Below are 14,915 nucleotides of genomic sequence, written 5' to 3'. Positions count from 1 at the left end.
TTTGAGAAGGAGAAGTGTTAGCTCTTTTCTAAATGTTTGATAGAGTTCACCTGTGAAGCCATCTGGTCCTGGACTTTTGTTTGTTTGAAGATTTTTAATTACAGTTTCAATTTCATTACTTGTGATTGGTCTGTTTATATTTTCTAATTTTTCCTGGTTCAATGTTGGAATGGTGTACCTTTCCAAGAATTTGTCCATTTCTTCCAGGTTGTCCATTTTATTGGCATATATTGCTTGTAGTAGTCTCTTATGATCCTTTGTATTTCTACGGTGTCAGTTGTAATCTCTCCTTTTTCATTTCTAATTTTATTGATTTGGGTCCTATCCCTTTCTTTCTCAGTGAGTCTAGCTAAAGGTTTATCAGTTGTGTTTATCTTCTCAAAGAACCAACTTTTAGTTTTATTGATCTTTGCTATTGTTTTCTTTGTTTCTATTTCATTTATTTCTGCTCTGATCATTAAGATTTCTTTCCTTCTACTAACTTTGGGTTTTCTTGGTTCTTTTAGGAGTTGCTTTAGGTATAAGGTTAGATTATTTATTTGAGATTTTACGTGTTTCTTTTTTTTTTTTTTTTAATAAATTTATTTATTTATTTATTTTAGCTGTGTTGGGTCTTCATTTCTGTGCGAGGGCTTTCTCCAGCCGCGGCAAGCGGGGGTCACTCTTCATCGCGGTGTGCGGGCCTCTCTTGTTGCGGAGCACAGGCTCCAGACGTGCAGGCTCAGCAGCTGTGGCTCACGGGCCCAGTTGCTCCCCGGCATGTGGGATCTTCCCAGACCAGGGCTCGAACCCGTGTCCCCTGCATTGGCAGGCAGATTCTCAACCACTGCACCACCAGGGAAGCCCTTTACTTGTTTCTTGAGGTAGGATTGTATTGCTATAAACTTCCCTCTTACAACTGCTTTTGCTGCATCCCATAGGTTTTGGATTGTTGTGTTTTCATTCTCCTTTTTTTCTAGGTATTTTTTTGTATTTCTTCTTCGATTTCTTCAGTGATCTCTTGGTTATTTAGCAGCGCACTGTTTAGCCTCCATGTATTTGTGCTTTTTACAGCTTTTTTCCTGTAATTGATTTCTAATCTCATAGTGTTGTTGTCAAAAAAAAATGCTAGATATAATTCAATTTTCTTAAATTTTCCAAGGCTTGAGTTATGACCCAAGATGTGATCTATTCTGGAGAACATTCCATGTTCACTTGAGAAGAAAGTGTAATCTGCTGTTTTTGGATCGAATGTCCTATAAATATCAATTAAATCTATCTGGTATTTTGTGTCATTTAAAGCTAGTGTTTGCTTATTTATTTTCTGTCTGGATGATCTGTCTATTGGTATAAGTGGGGTGTTACAGGCCCCCACTATTATTTTGTTACCCTCCATTTCTCCTTTTATGGCTGCTAGCATTTGCCTTATGTATTGACGTTCTCCTGTATTGGATGCATAAATATATATAATTGTTATGCTTTCTTCTTGGATTGATCCCTTGATCATAATGTAGTGTCCTTCCTTATCTCTTGTAACAGTCTTTATTTTAAAGTCTATTTTATCTGATAGTAGTATTGCTATTCCAGCTTTCTTGTGATTTCCATTTGCATGAAATATCTTTTTCCAACCCCTCACTTCAGTCTGTATGTGTCCCTAGGTCTGAAATGGGTTTCTTGTAGACAGCATATATAAGAATGTTGTTTTTGTATCCATTCAGCCAGTCTGTGTCTTTTGGTTTGAGAATTTAATCCATTTACATTCAAGGTGATTATTGATATGTATGTTCCTATTACCATTTTCTTAATTGATTTGGGTTTGTTTTTGTGGGTCTTCTTCTCCTGTGTTTCCCACTTAGAGAAGTTCCTTTAGCATTTGTTGTAAAGCTGGTTTTGTAGTGCTGAATTCTTGTAGCTTTTTCTTGTCTGTAAAGCTTTTAATTTTTCTGTTGAATCTGAATGAGATCTTTGCTGGGTAGAGTAATCTTGGTTGTAGGTTTTTCCCTTTCATCACTTTAAATATATCCTGCCACTCTCTTCTGGCCTGTAGAGTTTCTGCTGAGAAATCAGCTGATAACCTTATGGGGATTCCCTTGTATGTTATTTTTTGCTTTTCCCTTGCTGCTTTTAATATATTTTCTTTGAATTTAATTTTTGTTAGTTTAATTAATATGTGGGTTGGTGTGTTTCTCCTAGGGTTTATCCTGTATGGGAGTCTCTGTGCTTCCTGGACTTCAGTGGCTATTTCCTTTCCCGTGTTAGGGAAGTTTTTGACTATAATCTCTTTAAATATTTTCTCAGACCCTTTTTCTTTCTCTTCCACTTCTGGGACCCCTATAATTCAAATGTTGGTGCATTTAATGTTGTCCCAGTGGTCTCTGAGACTGTCCTCAAGTCTTTTCATTCTTTTTTCTTTATTCTGCTCCATGGTATTTATTTCCACTATTTTATCTTCCAGGTCACTTATCCATTCTTCTGCCTCAGTTATTCTGCTATCGATTCTGCCTAGAGTATTTTTAATTTCATTTATTGTGTTGTTCATCATTGTTTGTTTGCTCTTTAGTTCTTCTAGGTCCTTGTTAAAAGTTTCTTGTATTTTCTACATTCTGTTTCCAATATTTTGGATGATCTTTACTGTCATTACTCTGAATTCTTTTTCAATTAATTTGCCTATTTCATCTTCATTTATTTGGTCTTGTAGGTTTTTACCTTGCTCCTTCGTCTGTAACATATTATTTTGTCATTTCTTTTTTATTTAAAAAAATTTTTTTTTGATGTGTGAGGCAGTATTCCTGTCTTACTGGTTGTTTGGCCTGAGGTGTCTAGCACTGGAGTTTGCAGGCAGTTGGGTAGAGCTGGGTCTTGGTGCTGAGATGAGGACCTATGGGAGGCCTCAATCTGATTAATATTTCCTGGGGTCTGAGGTTCTCTGTTAGTCCAGTGGTTTGGACTTGACAGTCTCACCACAGGAGCTCAAGCCCAACTGTCAGCCTGGGAACCAAGGTCTCTCAAGCCACACAGCATGGCAAAAGAAAAGAAAAAAAGGAGCAGTACAACAACAAAGAATAAAAAGTAATATAAAATTAGAAAGGTAAAAAATATATTAGGAAAAATAAAAATGTAATTGAAACAACTGCAACAAACTAAAACAAAACCACAACAGAAAAATGAAAGAAAAAAAAAAAAAGGAACAATCCATAAGGAGCAGAACAATAACAAAGTATGAAGAATAAAATAAAATTAGAAAAATAAAAGATTTATTAGAAAAAATTAAAATATAAATAAATCAACAACAAGGTAAAACAGAACCCCAACCTAAAAGAAGAAAAAAAAATGTCCAGAAAAGACCTTGACTATGGGACAGCAGACCTTAGGTGGGGAGGGGGGTGGGGGGCTGGACTTAGGCAAGGGTGGGGTTTAGGGTGGCACAGGACCTAGGCTCAGCACCCACACAGCCAGAGAAGGACTTGGGGGCAGGGCCTAGGCTTAGGACCTGCTAGGAAGGGGAGAGGCAGCACATCAAGAGAGGGGCTTCTGGAGTGTGGAGTTCCGGAATTTGGAGGTAACATCCTCGGTTAGGGTGTTTCAGTGGGGTTTAGGCCCAGCACGGTTGGAGGGGGTCTCAGAGGGGGTCTCTGAGTGCCAAGTACTACGTGTAGAGGTAGGGCCCTTCGTATGGGTGTAGGGGCAGGGCTTGGGCTCTGTGTGGCAGGAGGGAGGCTTTGAGGGCAGAGGATTAGGCCTGGGAGCTCAACAGGCTCCCTGGTGCCCAAATGGGCAGGGAAAGCGCTAGCCATGTTCCCTTCCATTCCTCCGCCCCTGGAGGGTCTCCCTCATGCTTCTGGACCCCTAACCATGGGTGGGTCTTGCCAGGTGTAGGAACTCCTCCCCACCCCCAGCCGCCCCTCAGGGGTGCTGGTCCTATGGGTCCGGCCTTTACTTTTGCTCCCCCTTTCCTCCCTCCCACTCCCTCAGGACCTGCGTGGCTGGAGGGGGCCTAGGTGGGCAAGGATCAGGCCTGGGGTCTCAACAGGTTCCTGGGGGCCCAAATGGGCAGGGGAAACCTGGCTACGCTCCCTTTTGATCCTCTGCCCTCCCAATGGTCCCCCCCTTTCTCCCTCCGGGCGTGTGATCCCTTCCCCTCCCCCAGCCGTCCCTCAGGGGCACCGGTCCCATCCCACCTCCACTTCTCCTCCCCCCCCACATCCTACCTGGTTGCTGGGGGTTCCTCCCATCCCCTTAGGTGTCTGTGGTCCCCCACCAGTGTCTGGTAGGTCTAGTTTTAGTTTTTTTATGGAACCTCCATACTGTTCTCCATTATAAGAGTTTATGTTGATAATAATTTCAAGCCCCTGAAGATAGAGAAGTGATATGGTCACTGACAGACCAGGAACAGAGAGCGGTTGGTGAGGTATCTGTGTGTAATTGAAAGTGACATGACTAGAGCAGAAATACCAGTTGGAAATAATAGCAATTATCTAAGTGTGAGGTGTTGACTAAGAATTATGCCCAGGTTTTTGGCTTGGACAACCAGGTAGATGGAGGTATTCATCCTAGGAAATAGGAAGAACTGAAAAATTGGCAGTTTGGAAGGTGGGGCCTAGATATGATGGCTTCAACTTGGGACATGTGGACTTTGAGATGGTTGTGACATTGTCCAAGTGGTGACGTACAGTAGGAAATTGGCGATATAGATTTGGATCTTAATAGAGAGAATGTGACTGGAGATGGTATACTATAGTATAGTTTAGCATTATAGTATCAGTAGTATAGGAGGAATGGCTAACTTAAGAGGCAATATAGGATAATGGTTAAAAAAGTTACCTCCAGAGCGCCAATGTTTCCTTGCTTTGTAACTTTGGGCAAGTTACTTCACCTCTATATATCTGAGTTTCATTATCTGTAAAATAGCAATAACTATAGCTTTTACCTCATAGAGGCATTGTGAAAATTCAATGAGTCAATACATGTAAAAGAATGCATGACATAATATTGTTACTATTTTCTCCTTTTCAAAGATAAGGAAATGAAAGCTAAGAGTGGGTACATAATTGGCTGAATATGACACAGCTATTAAGTGGCAGTGGCAAGATTCAAACTCAGCTCTTCTTGAGACACATCCTATGTTCTTTCCATTACATCACTGTGGCCAAAAACTTTAAACATTCAGTGCATTAGTTCCTCATTTGTGAAATGGGAATAATACTAATTCATACCTTATAGGATTGGTATAATATTTGTAAAGCATTTAGAACAGTGCCTGGGATATTGTAAATGCAATAAAATGTTTGCTATTAACAATGATAATGATAATAACAATAACAACAACAACAATAAAATAGTAATAAAATTTGTTCTACATCCTATCATCTGGAAGAATAAATGTGCCTCCTTTTAGAACTAACTCAAGCAAGCTATGTGGTGTCTGGAATGGGGTAGGTGGAGGGAGTCAGCAGGGGTGCATCTGATGTTCCCTTTGCATAAGAAGAGAAGAATCAGAGGCAGGAGCTTAGTGGAGCTGGCAATGCTGAATGGCTGTTACTATTTAGACTGGCCAAATGGGCTTCGGAGGGGGTGGATACAGTAGGAAAATTTCAAATCTTTTAAATCTGCAGATCTCCAGTGACAGTGACTACATCTGGTATCAGCTGGAACATATCCTCAAAAGAAATACCTCTACAAAATGAAGCTTGGATGATAGGCAAATGGGAGACAAATGAGGCCAGGGGTACAGAAAACACACAGGTCAAAATAAACCTGACATCTGGTTTCCTACACTCTGATCCGTTCATGTAGCTTTAGGATTTGTTTATGATTGTTTGCATAGTTGAGACTCTCTCGGGGTTTTGATTGTTTTTTCTTTCAAAATCCAACACGGCAGGATCCAAGTTTTATGCTTCTATGCCTATTTTATCAGGAAAGAACAGAGTGAAAACTTTTCAATCTCCCTGCCCCACTCCCAATATTGCTGAGATGATTTAATGCCTCATAAGAGAACTAATTTTGTGATAATGACACAAAGGCAGCAATTAAAAAATATTGCTTGTTTCAGGGCCTATAAATTGACTGTGGGTAATTGACAACAGAATGTGTTTTCTAATCCACTGAAATGATATCTTATTGCAAGCTGGCATGGTAATTACTGTATTTGTACAGTACCAGAAGAGTTCCAGCCCAAGTTTGACAGGGAGTTGATTAAATCACCCAGGTGTAATTGAAGGTTTTGATTGCATTGCCTTTGAGCTGATCAGCGTTAGTAATAGCCCAGCTTTCTGCTGTCATGTGTTTTTAGAGCTGGTGATATATCAGCCCTTTCAATCTCCCTCCCACCCCTCAGCCTTCTCTGTTGTGCCAGTGTCAAGGGAAGCAAAGAGAGCTCCTCAGAGCAGAAAAAATGAGAACAGACAGCAAATCCTTCGTGCTGGACCTAAATGACATCATCTGAAACAAAGAGAAACCTGTTTCTAACTGCCAGCTTTGTTTCTTCAGAAGGAGAGGGCAGGACTGTGGCACTCAAAGATGCGGCTTGCACACGGCCTGTCAGGGCAGCATAAGGACATATGTCCATGTTATATAGAAAAAGGCTTCTGCTCATGATTTGCTCATTTGGTGATTGCAAATTTTTTGAAAAGTATCGCATTTCAAAGGGGGAAATTTAACTTGTTTATCTTAAATGCAGCATTTCAGTCAGTTATCAGGAAAGATTTTATGATGCTATGTTGTGACAAACCCTTGAATTCATTGGTATTATTCCATTTATTTAAGTGGTATTTTCTGAGTGCCTGTTTTGCATAAAGCACATCACAAAAGAGAAGATAAATAAATCCTTATACAAAGCTGAACATGATAAAGGCCTTACAGATAATATAAACTAATTGAGATAGAAGTACAGAAAATATTCAGCATCTTTCAAACACTTATCGACCACCAGCTAAGAATATCTATGAGTGATAGGAAGACGAACAAAATGAGACTTCTTTCTTCTAAGAAGTAAACAATCTAATCAAGAAAACAACAATGACAATAAAATTATAATAGTTACTTTTTTAACATGCTTTATCGCTTTGAATTTTCCTAGGAACTTCTGTGGGAGACGTAATCTCTATTCCCATTTCACAGATTCATAAAACGGGTGTAGGGGAGTTAAATAACACCTCCAAGGCAGACCTGGAAACTGGGGATTCATAATTTGAGTCCAGGTTTCTCACAATAACTTGACAAAATAATTGTTATCCCCATTTGCAAATAAGAAAACTGAGGTAGAGAGATTAAGCAAGTTACCTAAATTCAGCTGTTAAAAAGTGGTAAAGTATAACCATAAACCAAAGCAGAAATAAATGTTTTAGCATATCCAAGAAAAGTGCTATGTGAGCACCAAGGAAGGGGGAAGTAATTCAGATGGGGGTTGACTGAGGAATCCTTCATAAAGAATTCAGCTTTTGAGTTGAGACCTGAGAGTAAGAACCGAGAGGTGGAAATGTTGGAAGGGCTTCTTCACCTTGGGAATGTCAAGTCCAAATCAACCAGTTTTCTTTTGCTACCTATCATCAGATCCAACAAAGAGTTGGGCAAAAAGGAGAGAATTTTTAAAAAGCAAATTTTCTGGCACAGTTGGGAACTTTGGAGTATCTATGGAATTCTTTTATCTACTCATCTTCCCATTAATATGATAATTGATCACTGGTTATAAAATTCAGATCGCTTCCTTCCAATAATTAAGTCTAGTAAACAGTCTCTGAGCCAGCTGCCATGTTTTCCGGAATGGATGGAAACTCACAAGAAAGGGTCTCCCTTCAAGGTTCTGTGGTTTTGTTGTTTTTTAGCACCAAGAGGGAAACTGAGCCTGGGATGAAAAGGCTGCCCACGCTCACCTGACAGAAACGCAGGCAGACCCGGAAGACATTGGGTCACTTCCGGGGAGGATAGGAATAAATTAATGGAGGTCTCAGGTGAACATTCCAACATGTCTGAATGTTGCTTCTGAAAGGAACGCTACAGAGGTGAAGGTTTAGAAAGAGTTCTCCTTTCTAGGATGGCATCTGTTCAGCAGATCTGCTTCTAGTCAGCCTCTAGAAGCCAATGTTACACATTAGTTGTCTGGATTTATTTTCTCAATATTTAAACCAGTGAGGCCATTTTACATTATTTCCTCTGGACAATATCAGTCTCCATCTATAGGGATTAAGAGGCATTTTGAAATCCAAAGGAGAGGAATATAGGTCACTGAAGGTTGAGCACATTGAGTAAAGAAAGACCCCAGATGGACTTTATTTCCTATGCAAACTATGTGGTGAGGATCAGTTCAGGAACATGTTTGGAACTGTGTCATTTCCTGTGCTCCTGTGGCCCAAGTCATTATTAATCCCCTTGCAGAAGGGCAAGGTGCGGACAAGGATGAGGCAAGTGAGGCACTAACTTCAGGCACAAATTTAAGGGGGTGCCTTAAATTCAAAATCTAGTTAATGTCTACCCTAATCCAATCTTAACATAAACAAAGGATTGGTATCACAGATTTTTTTCCTCTTACTTCAGGTCACAATATGGGTTGGCAGGGCCTTTCAGAGGGGTGAACCTTTGGTGGTACCCTAATGTGCAGCTGCCAAAGAGAGGGAGAAGAACCCTCCACAGCATTTGAGATCCTAAGGATAAAGTCTGGCATTCTGGAGACCTGAAGTACTAGGATCTAATGAGTAACATGGATTTTGTTCTATTATCAAAGTCATTCAGAGGATTCCACGATATCTCAGGCCTAGGACCTACTGCCACTCCAAGTTTGTTAGGTGTGCCTACTATTGTTTGCAGTTATGTGTTGGCAACCAGAGGTTAGAGTCTTGCAAGTACAGTCAGAATATATTGTACATAAGTAGTCATGATACACGTGGACTAACAGATGTATGAATTACCGTAGTGACTAGTTTGTTCTCAAACATAGTAACTAGTTTGCTGAGTAAATAAATGGATGAATAAGTGAACAAATGGAAGAAATAAGGCAGAGATTTAGGAAAGCCCGGGAAACTTTTATTGCATGGTTGCTGGTTTATGCTTATTTGCATGCTGGCAGTTGAGAGCACACTTGGTTCCCTACTAATCTTAAAATAGTGAAGACCCTGTTACAGTATGAGCACATATTTATTCAGCAGCTACTAAGTTTAGCTCTATAATGGGCATTTAAATTTGTTTTGCCATTTTTTTAAAGCTAGGTTTCTCATCTGTTAAAATGGAGATAATTATGCTTAAGGTTGTGGTGCAAAAATAAATAAATAAATGGTGGCAAGTTTTACTATCCCTGAATTAAAATGAAATAGGGGTAGAGAAGAAATACAAAATATAGTTTCTGCATAGTGTTTTGACCTGAAGTTAATGGGAGCTGATCCTATATTTCTGCACAAGATAAACTTGAAGTAAGTGATTTCTTAATATCCATGGGGTCTGGTACATTGTCAGTACTCAATAAATGTTTACTATGTAGGAAAATGTGGGATAAGAGATATTAATTTAATATCTTTGGAAAGAATCACACATGCTTTTGTTTGAGTTTTTAAGAGGTGCCAAAGTAAAAAATACATCATACCTACTAATTATGTGCATTAACTTATTGAGTGACAAGGTTTAACTGTCTATCAAGGGCCAATTGGAAATAAGATTATATTTATAAGCAGTCTCTCTGTGTATAACCAGAGTTATAGAAAACTCTATACCTACTCTCACAACATTTAACCATGATTCAATCAACTGTCAAATCAATCCCAGTTGATCTGGACTGGAAGGTGCCATTTTTGGGCGGGTGGATTCACTTAAAGGGCAAAAAAATGCCTCAATTTCCTGAATTTATCCTGTGACACACAGTGAGGAAATAGATCATGGGAAAGTGAACAGAGCAAACTGTTGCTCATCTTTAGGAAAGAGACTCAGTAAAGTGATTTTCAAAGGCTACACGGCAAGTAAGCAGTACCAGGTTTTGAAAATGGACCTTCAGATTCCAAATCCCATGAGCATGTTACAGTGTCACTGCAAGAATAGTCTCTCCTAGCTTCCATATGATTTCTCAACATGCCCTTCTCACCCCACTATTCTGCCTGCTTCTGTATCCACCTATGGCAGGTATTGTTCTAAAGCCACTAATTACCTCCTAATTTTCAAATCCAATTACTTCGATAACAACCTTATTTTCCTTGTCCTCTCTTTAGCATTCTACCATGCACTCTCCGTCCTCCTTGAAACTATTTTTCCTTGACCTCAATTATGAACAAAATGACCCATCCAGTTTTTCAAATCAGAAAACTAGATAGCATCACTGTCATTAATAAGTCCCGCTCCCTTCTTTAATTGTCTTTCTCTCTCAAATACACACATACACACACCCCACACACTGGATTTGGTAACCAATTCCTAGCATATATGTCTTTTAAATATCCTTCTAATCCCCTGTTCTTGATCTTCACTGTCTCTGGCTTTGTTTGTCTTCTATTGACTAGAATGTATTGCAGGAATCCCCTATGTGGCCAATTTGTTTCCAAACCAACTATCTTTTCTCCATGCACCCACCCATTCCATTCTTTACTAGATCTTAAAACATGACTCCATGGGAGATGCAAGCAACAGGAGAAAGGTGTGTTAACATATGGCAGTAATTCCAACATGTCTTCATGGGCCAATAGTCCTTAGAGGAGATCCATAAGTATAGAGGCACCTCTTCATTTACTGGGCCATTTCCCTCCCTTCTCTCCTCCTCCAAGACCTTTACGTTCTGCTAGGTGGTCCAAAGGGAGGTAAGCTATGAGCATGTAGGACTACATGGAAGATGAGAATGTGTGCTGTGGCTACAGATGCAGCATAGGATGGCAGAAATAGCACTGGGGTCGAGTCCTATCTCAACCACTCCCTAACCATGTGACCTTGAGCCAATCCCTGAATTCCTCTGAACTTCAGTTTTAAAGTAGAGTGATAATTAATACCTGCTTATGAGATTGTTATGAGGTTTCAAATAAATATTAAATGTAATAAATATAAAATCACTTTTTCAACCTTATACGTAAGTATATGCAAGTTGGTTATTTTATTATTAAGCTATAAATGGAGAGAAATTTGGGAAATGTACCTCTAGAGAAAGTGAAAGAAAGAAAATAGTGGCAGTGAAATAGGGAGAGGGATAAAAATATAAATTGGGATGCAGCAGAAACTGCTTGATCTAAATGGTTGCACTCAGATTGAGAGAAATTAGAACGTAGAGTTTATGAGCATCAGCTTAGACTGTCCTGTATTGGATTTTTAAAACTCCGCTTAAAAGTTGTGTCCATCAGACACATTAACAACTCTAAAGTATTAATAGTAATAATTATTATTATTATTTTCTCTAACCTTTATTAGTATGTGTGCTAGACACTGTTCTAAAGGTTTACATTATTATTTCTGAGTTTCAGTTCCTTTGTGTATAAAATGGAAAGAATAACTATTATGCTTTCCTCATAGGATTACTGTGAGAATTAAATGAATTAGATGGTGCTGGTCATGTAGATACAACTCAAAACATGGCAGCCATTGTCATTATTGTTAGCTATGGAAATATTAAGGGTGAAAACAAGTGAGTGGGTAGATACACTTCTCTCTATTCCTCCTGCTAAGTATAGTTGCAAACACTGGCCATTGTATGTAAAACAAATACAAGAAGACTCAAAGGTGGAGTGAAGAAGGCTGTCTGGCAGGGCACCTTGGATCATGGCAGTGAGTTTTCTGGGCTTTCTCTGTGCCTCACATATCCCAGACATGAAGCTGAAGAAGGTGGCAGCCTGGAAATGTCAATGGGAGAAATAACAAAAGCCCCAAGGAAAGCCTGCTGTCTCGAGCCAAAGACCAGGAATGGGGCACCCCAGCAAGGCAGAAAACTTTTAGAGAAAAATTGTTGTCCCACAGCCAAACACTATGGAAAAACCCGCAGCGTCACCCACATTACCTAAGGCCAAGTGGGGAACCTAGCTTGGTTAGGTTACAGCCCCTCTTGCTTGGTTACAACAAAGTTATAACAAGGCTCCTACTCCACCTCCCACCCTGTGGTGTCAGAGAAGACAGAGTGGAGAGGCAGGACTTTCCTATCCATCTAGTGACAATGTTCCCCCCACATAGGAGGCCACATGGGGACCCCATCCAGGGGTAACAAGGCCCTCCTACTTCTCCCTGCTGGGGTAGTATCAGAAGAGGCCAAGTGGGGAACTTGGACTTTCACTCCCACATGGCAGTAATGATGAGTACCCCTACCGTCTTCTGCCAAAGTAGTGTCAGAAGAGGCCTACTACAGCAGCAGATTTAAAGAAGATGCAGAATTTCATGACAAATACTCAAAATGTCCAGGTTTCAATAAGAAAGTCACTCATACCAAAACCCAGGAAAATCTCAACTTAAACATGAAAAAGTAAGCAACATGCACCAGCACTAAGAAAACAGATGTTGGAATTATCTGAATAGACTTCTAAAGAAGACATCATAAAAATGCTTCAGTGAGCAATTATGAACATGTTTGGAACAAATGAAGAAAGAGAAAGTGTCAGCAAAGGAACAAAAGACACATAGAAGAAGTAAACAGAAATTTTAAAACTGCAAAATACAATAATCACAGTAAAAAATAAATGGGCTCAACAGTGGAAGGAGAGGACAAAGGAAAGAACCAATGGACTTGAAGATAACACAATAGAAAATACCCAATCTGAACAACAGAAGGAAAGTAAACCAAGGGAAAAATGAACAAAACCTGAAGGACCTGAGGGATCTAACATTTGTGTTTTTAGGCACAAAGAGGGCAGAAAGAGATAGGGATGAAAAAGTATTCAAGAAATTATGGTCATACTCTGGTGGTAATCATACTATGATACATAAGTATATCAAATCAACATGTTGTACACCTTAAAGTTACACAATGTTTTTTGTCAATTATATCTCAGTAAAGTAAAAAATAAATAAAAAGGCCCAACTCATAGGGGAAAAAAACCTAAAGGACTAACTTAGCAAAATTAGGATATTAAAACAAAAGAAAGAATGGCTGAAAATTTCACAAATTTGGCAAAAAACATAAACTTACAGATTCAAGAAGCTGAACAAACTCCTAACAGGATAAATTAAAACAAATCCACAAGATCCTTCATACTCAAACTTCTGAATGCTGAAGACAAGAGTATTAAAAGCACCCATAGGGGGAAAATAAAAAGAACTCATAGAGAAATGATACATAACCTATAGGGGAAAAACAGTTCCAGTAACAATGGAGTTCTCATCAGAAACCATTGGGGATGGAAGGAAGTGGCACAATATTCTTCAAGTGCAGGAAAAAAAGAAATCAACTCAGAGTTTTATATCTAGGGAAAATATTCTTTGGAAGTGAATGGGAAATCAAGGCTTTCTCAGATAAGGAAAATATAAAAGAATTTTCACCACAGACCTATCCTAAAGGAATGGCTAAAGAAAGTTCTTGAAACAGAAAAAAAAAAAAATTAAAAAAATCTTTGAACATCTGGAAGGAAGAAGAAAAAAAAAAACAACAGAAAGATTTAAAATATGGATACATTCAATAAACTTCCTTCTGTTGAATTTTCTAAATTGTGTTTGATGATTGAAGCAAAAATTATAACATTGTTTGATGTGGTATTCAATACATGTAAAGAAAATATTTAAGACAATTAAATTGTAAATGGGAGAATGTAAAGGAACTTAAAGGAAGGTAATATTTCTACACTTTATTCAAACTGGCAAAATGTTGAAATCGGTTGTGATGAGTTATATATGTGTATAATATAATGCTTACAGGCATCATTAAAAAATCTGTACAAAGAGATATATCCAAAAATGCTATAGATAAATCAAAAGAGAATTCTAAAATCTGTTCAAGTAACCCACAGGAAGGCAGGAGAAATAAACCAGAGAAATTAAAAATAGAGGAAACAAACAGGAAAAAAAATGGCAAATTTAAGCCCTAACATATCAATAGTTATATTAAATGTAAATGGCCTATGATTGCATTTATATCACATTTTTGAAAAGACATAATTAAAGAGATGGGGAACAAATCAGTGGCTGTCAGGGTTTAGCAAAGGTGGGGGAATATGAGTGGATGTAACTGCAAAGGAGTAGCGCCAGGGAGGCTTTTATCATGAGGGAACAGTTCTGTATCTTGATCCCAGTGGTGGTCACGTGAAACTACACATGTGATAAGATGACATTGAACCCCACACACATTGTATCAATGTCAATTTCCTGGTTTTGATATTGTAGATGTAACCAGTGGGGGAAATAGGTGAGGCATACAAGTAATCACTCTGTACTATCTTTACAACTTACTGTGAAACTATGTTTATTTCAAAATACAAAAAGTGTGTTGCTTTGCTTTGTCTTAAGTTAGTGTAGAAAGCAGCAAGGGAGGTAGCTTGTTTAGTAACTTCCCTCAAAATTCACAGGCAAGTAGGGAGGGATTGGGAGTGAAATTTTGAGCACTTGTTATTCCCTCTAGGTTTCATTTCAGTTTATTTTTTAAAACTTGCTGGAGAATGAAGAATTTGCTGCCTTCTGTTGACTGCTAAGCTTTTGAGGTTACGTGTAGTGAAAAACAAAAATTTGTCAGAGGCTAGTAGGCTGTCTCCAGATTTAGCTGGATTAAGCCTCAAAACATCATCAGGCACAAAGATTCAACCACCAGCCAAATGTATCACTAAGATACTGTTCAATGCTGGGATCAGGGAGAGGGTGAAAAGGGAGACAAAGAGTGTGGCACATTTTTCACACAAGAAATGCTCCATTTTCTTGTGACTATGTTCTCATCCTCTGCCAACAGCAATATTCAGTTTTGAGATCCAGTTTTGTATAGTAAAACCTTCAGCACTTTACAAAGCTGAGGTTTTTTTGCTTTCCCTTCACAGGAACATGGCAATTCGATTACCTTCTGAGAGTGAAACAAGAGT

The sequence above is a fragment of the Eschrichtius robustus genome, chromosome 11 (assembly GCF_028021215.1).
Source record: "Eschrichtius robustus isolate mEscRob2 chromosome 11, mEscRob2.pri, whole genome shotgun sequence".
NCBI classification, from domain to species: Eukaryota; Metazoa; Chordata; class Mammalia; order Artiodactyla; family Eschrichtiidae; genus Eschrichtius; species Eschrichtius robustus.
The sequence above is the reverse complement of the archived record's forward strand: the minus strand, read 5'-3'. Positions refer to the sequence as shown.